The sequence below is a fragment of the Peromyscus leucopus genome, chromosome 2 (genome assembly GCF_004664715.2).
Source record: "Peromyscus leucopus breed LL Stock chromosome 2, UCI_PerLeu_2.1, whole genome shotgun sequence".
NCBI classification, from domain to species: domain Eukaryota; kingdom Metazoa; phylum Chordata; class Mammalia; order Rodentia; family Cricetidae; genus Peromyscus; species Peromyscus leucopus.
Window position 1 is genome coordinate 24,458,621 of NC_051064.1, and position 6,318 is coordinate 24,464,938.

Below are 6,318 nucleotides of genomic sequence, written 5' to 3' on the forward strand. Positions count from 1 at the left end.
TCAGCTTTTTGAGGAACTGCCACACTGATTTTCATAGAGACTGCATTGGCTTGCACTCTCACCAGCAAAAAATAACTGTTCCCCTTTCTCACCAGAGTAGCACTCTGGGATGCTAGGATTAAAGGCGTGTGCTTCTACTGCCTAACCTCTATGTTAATATTGTGGCTGTTCTGTTCTCTGACCCAGATAAGTTTATTAGAGTGCACAATATTTTGGGGAACACAATTCCCCCCTTTTTATCTAAAATTAAAAAACTTATAACTAATACAAGAAAGTATATACAATATATACAGTCAAGAATTACATTAATGATGTCTAGTCCATTAACATTTGACAGATTCAGACAAAAAACTCCATTATATATATTGACAATGTCCAGTCCAGTAACATCTGATAAACTCAGACAAACAGTTTTCATTACTTATTCTATTTAAAACAAGTAGTTCCTTTTTAAAAGTAGATTCAATAATTGATCTTTTAATCTTATATCCATATTCTCTCATTTTTCTTTTCATAATAGATTCAGTAATCTACCTTTTGTCATTTTTATATCTTCCCCTTTTTCTTTTTAGAGTAGATTCAATAATCTACCCATTTATCCTATCATTTCTTTATCTTTTTTCTCAGAGTAGAGTCAATGATCTGCCTCATATCTATATTCTCTTTTTCTTTTCCTTTTTTTTAAACAAAAACTCTGAATCTAATCTCCTTGTTCAGATTTTTTCCTGACCATTAACAATTAACAACTTGTAACCAACTATCATAAAAAATGACAATATCCATAACTCATTAAACCAAAAACTTTCTGTGGTGTTAATCAGCTTAATGGCTTTACTATAGTTCTTGTGGAATCATCATTGTGGGACCCCATCATCCTTTTGAAGATTTCAAAGTTGCTGTTAGGTATGGTCATGGTTCCCTGCAGATTTTGTTTTTTTGTGTGCCTCCTCTGTGGTTTGGAGCAATCACAGTCTGATAAATGTCCATCTCTCAGAACCATGAATGTTCTTCTCTAGAAGAGGATATCTCCAGAGCAATTTCTCCCCACCATTTATCTTGCCAAACTTTTCCAAACTGACCTTTGCTGATACTTTCTTGTAACATGATGGTCCTGGCAATTCTTCTCTGAACCAGCAGTAGTAAACCCTTTGTCCCAGGTAGCAGCATCACCATAGTCACCAACATGATGAGAAGGAGCCAGCAACTCAGAGCAGCAGCCACTGCCTCCATGGTCCCTTTGCCACCTTTTGTGGCTCATTCTGGGCCGCAGCTTCTCCTTAGCAAGCCTCCTAGGCCGGCCTCAAACTCAGGATTCTCCTGCCTCTGTCTTCTTCAGTAAATCCAACCAGTGTGCGCCATCACAACTGGCAATGTGTAGCTCAGGTATGAGCTGGGGCCCACAAGGCCACAGGCAAGTCAAGAATTCGTACCACAAATGTTGGGCACCAGATGTATCACGAATCTTAAATGGTCTTATTAATAAAATCAAACCTGAGTCCAGTTATTGGGGTGAATGCTGGAAGATCAGAGAAGCAGAACAAGCCACAGCTACCTCACCTTGCCAATTCCTTAGCTGATCCTGTTTCCTCAGACTGGAAGGCTCTGTGTCCTCATCAGAATGGGTCTCAACTGATTGCTGCTAAAAGCCTAAAAGCTTAACCAGGCTATAGTTCCTCATCCTTACACCTTAAATACCTTTCTGCCTTCTGCCATTACTTCCTGGGATTAAAGGCATGAGTCACCATGCCTGGCTGTTTCCAGTATGGCTTTGAACTCACAGAGATCCCGATGGATCTCTGCCTCTGGAATGCTAAGATTAAAGTCGTGTGCTACCACCGCCTAACCTCTATGTTTAATATTGTGGCTGTTCTGTTCTCTGACCCCAGAAAAGTTTATTAGAGTGCACACTATTTGGGGGAACACAACACCACCACACACCAGCATGTGCTGTCATTTGTTTACTGATCTTTGTCATTCTGACTGTGATAAGAAGAATTTTCAAAGTAGTTTTAAAATTTCCATTTCCCTGATGGCTAAGGATGTTGAATATTTTCTTAAGGTGTTTCTCAACCATTTGTGTTTCATCTTTTTGAGAACTCTGTTTAGTTCTATAATCTATTTTTGTTTTGGATTTTTTTTTGCTTGGTGTTCAGTATATATATATATTCTAGATCCATCAGATGTATAATTGGTAAAGATCTGTTTCCATCCTGTGAGCTGTCACTTTGCTTGAATAATGGTGATTTTTTGCCATGCAGAAGCTTTTCAGCTTCATGAGGCCCAATTTATTAATTGTTGGTTTTAATTCCTGCCCTGTTCAGAAAGTCCATTCTGTGCCAAGAAGTTCAAGCCTGTTCCCTATTTTCTCTTCTGTCATGTTCAGGGTATCTGATATTTTATTGAGGTCTACTATCCATTTGGAGTTGAGTTTCATTCAGAGTGACAGATATGGATTTATTTTTATTCTTCTACATTCTTCTAATCATCGAGTTTGACCAGTACCATTTGTTGAAGATGTTGTCTTTTCTCCTGGGTGTGTTTGTAGTCAAATGGTTTTCTGTGTTCCACCCAGCCCACGGTGAGGACAAATTTCTCTCATCCGCAGTCTCATCAGTCACTTACAAAATAATCATTCAGATGCTTAATATTAATTACTAATTGCATGGCCTATGGCAGGCTTCTTTCTAGGTAGCTGTTATAACTTAATCCATTTCTATTCATTTATATGTTGCCACATGGCCATGGCTTACCAGTAACTTCACATCTTGCTTCTCCTGGCAGTGGCTGGTGTCTCCCTAGACTCCGCCTTTCTCTTTCTTGTCTCTCTCAGATTTCCTGCCTGCCTCTAAGCTGCCTTGTCATAGGCCAAAGCAGCTTATTTATTAACCAATGGGAACAACATATATTCACAGCATGAAGAATGATATCTCCCAGCATGTATTTTTTATTTTGTCAAAATAACTTATCCATTAGTGTGTAGAATTATGTTTCAGTCTTCTGTTTGATTCCATTAGTCAACATGTCTCATTTTTTGCCAATACCATGCTGTTTTTATTACTATAGCTCTGAAAGACAACTTGAAATCTGGGATAGTGATACTTCTAGCAGTTCTTTCATTATTTATGATTCTTAAAAAAAGCTATCCTGGGTTTTTTGAGTTTCTTTATGAAATTGAAGTTTGTTTTTTCAATTTCTGTGAAAAATTATGTCAGAACTTTAATGTAATTTGGTGCATTGAAACTGTAGATTGCTTTTTAATAGGAGAGCCACTTTCACAATATTAATACAAATTCAACCAATCCATGAGCATGGGAGATCTTCAGAGTCTTCATAGAAAAGTCAGATGTTATTGTAATTGGCCTACCTTTATATGTAAGTTGCCTTTTCCCCCATATAGCATTTAATATCCTTGCTTTGTTCAGTTAAAAGTTTTGATTACTGTTTGCCATAGGGAGTTTCTTTTCTGGTGCTATTTGGTATTTTGTATGTTTTTTACACCTTGATAGACAACTTGTTCTTTAGACTGGGGAAATTTTCTTCTATGATGTTTGTTAAAAATACTTCCTATCCCTTTGAAATGGGTTTCTTTTCCTTCCTCTATACTAATAATACTATATTTTTTCATACATTTGATTTTTTTCATAGTGTTTCAGATTTCCTGGATGATTTGTGTCTTATTTATTTATTTATTTATTTATTTATTTATTTATTTATTTTACAATTCTATTCAGTTCTACATATCAGCCATGGGTTCCCCTATTCTCCCCCCTCTCACGCCCTCCCCTTACCCCAGCCCACCCCCCATTCCCACCTCCTTTAGGGCAAATCCTCCCCGGAGGACTGAGATCAACCTGGTAGACTCAGTCCAGGCAGGTCCAGTCCCTTCCTCCCAGACTGAGCCAAGTGTCCCTGCATAAGCTCCAGGTTTCAAACAGCCAACTCATGCAATGAGCACAGGTCTTAGTCACACTGCCTAGTTGCCTCCCAAACTGATCAAGCTAATCAACTGTCATACCTATTCAGAGGGCCTGATCCAGCTGGGGGCCCCCTCAGCCTTTGGTTCATAGTTCATGTGTTTCCATTCATTTGGGTATTTTTTTTCAATAATTGAGTAACACTGAAATTTATTATAAGCCACAGTCATCCTCGGGACCTCCATGGTATATATATAGCCTCCATGGTCCTATGGGTTGTGGTCTGATTGTTCTTTATTTTATATCTAGAATCCACTTATGAGTGAGCACATACCATAACTGTCTTTCTGGGTTTGGGTTACCTCACTCAGGATGATTTTTTTCTAGTTCCATCCATTTGCCTGCAAATTTCATGCTTTCATTGTTTTTCTCTGCTGAGTAGTACTCCAATGTGTATATGTACCACATTTTTTCATCCATTCTTCCGTTTATAGGCATCTAGGTTGTTTCCAGGTTCTGGCTATTACAAATAGTGCTGCTATGAACATAGCTGAGCATGTATCTTTATGGTATGAATCAGCATTCCTTGGGTATATGCCCAAGAGTGGGATGGCTGGGTCTTGAGTTAGATCGATCCCTAATTTTCTGAGAAACCACCATACTGATTTCCACAGTGGTTGTACAAGTTTACATTCCCACCAACAGTGGAGGAGTGTTCCCTTTGCTCCACATCCTCTCCAACATTGACTGTCATTGGTGTTTTTGATCGTAGCCATTCTGACAGGTGTAAGGTGGTATCTCAGAGTCGTTTTGATTTGCATTTATCTGATGATTAAGGATGTTGAGCATTTCTTTAAATATCTTTCAGCCATTTGTAGTTCTTGTTTTGTGAATTTTCTGTTTATCACTTTAGCCCATTTTTTAATTGGATTGTTCAGTATTTTGATGTCTAGTTTCTTGAGTTCTTTATATACTGTGGAGATCAATCCTCTGTCAGATGTGGGGTTGGTGAAGATCTTTTCCCATTCTGTTGGCTCTTTTTTTCTTATTGACTGTGTCTTTTGCCCTGCAAAAGCTTCTCAATTTCAAGAGGTCCCATTTATTAATTGTTGTGCTCAGGGTCTGTGCTGTTGGTGTTTTGTTTAGGAAATGGTCTCCAGTGCCAATGCGTTCAAGAGTGCTTCCTACTTTCTTTTCTATTAAGTTTAGTGTAACTGGATTTATGTTCAGGTCTTTGATCCACTTGGACTTGAGTTTTGTGCATGGTGACAGATATGGATCTATTTGTAATCTTTTACATATTGACATCCAGTTATGCCAGCACCATTTGTTGAAGATACTTTCTTTTTTCCATTGTATAGTTTTGGCTCCTTTGTCAAAAACCAGGTGTTCATATGTGCATGGATTAATGTCAGGGTCTTCAATTCGATTCCATTGGTTTGTATGTCGGTTTTTATACCAGTACCAAGCTGTTTTTTATTACTATAGCTCTATAGTAGAGTTTGAGGTCAGGGATGGTGATGCCTCCAAAGGTTGCTTTATCATATAGGATTCTTTTAGCTATCCTGGGTCTTTTGTTTTTCCATATGAATTTGAGTATTTTTCTTTCCAAGTCTGTGAAGAATTGTGTTGGGATTTTGATGGAGATTGCATTGAATCTGTAGATTGCTTTTGGTAAGATTGCCATTTTTACTGTGTTAATCCTACCTATCCATGAGCATGGGAGATCCTTCCATTTTCTGATATCTTCGTCAATTTCTTTCTTTAGAGATTTAAAGTTCTTATCAAAGAGGTCCTTCATTTGTTTAGTTAGTGTTATCCCAAGGTATTTTATATTATTTGTGGCTATTGTAAAGGGTGATGTTTCTCTGACTTCTTTCTCAGCCCTTTTATCATTTGTGTATAGGAGGGCTACTGATTTTTTTGAGTTGATTTTGTATCCTGCCACTTTACTGAAGGAGTTTATCAGCTGTAGGAGTTCCCTGGTGGAGTTTTTGGGGTCACTTATGTATACTATCATATCATCTGCAAATAGTGAAAGTTTGACTTCTTCCTTGCCAATTTGTATCCCATTGACTTCCTTTTGTTGTCTTATTGCTGTAGCTAGAACTTGTAGTACTATATTGAATAAATATGGGGAGAGTGGACAGCCTTGTCTTGTTCCTGAATTTAGTGGTATCGCTTTGAGTTTCTCTCCATTTAATTTGATGTTTGTTGTTGGCTTGCTATAAATTGCTTTTATTATGTTTAGAAATGTTCCTTGTATTCCTGATCTTTCTAAGACCTTTATCATGAAGGGGTGTTGGATTTTGTCAAAGGCTTTTTCAGCATCTAATGAGATGATTATTTGTTTTTATTTTTTCTTTCAGTTTGTTTATATGGTGTTACATTGACTGATTTTCGT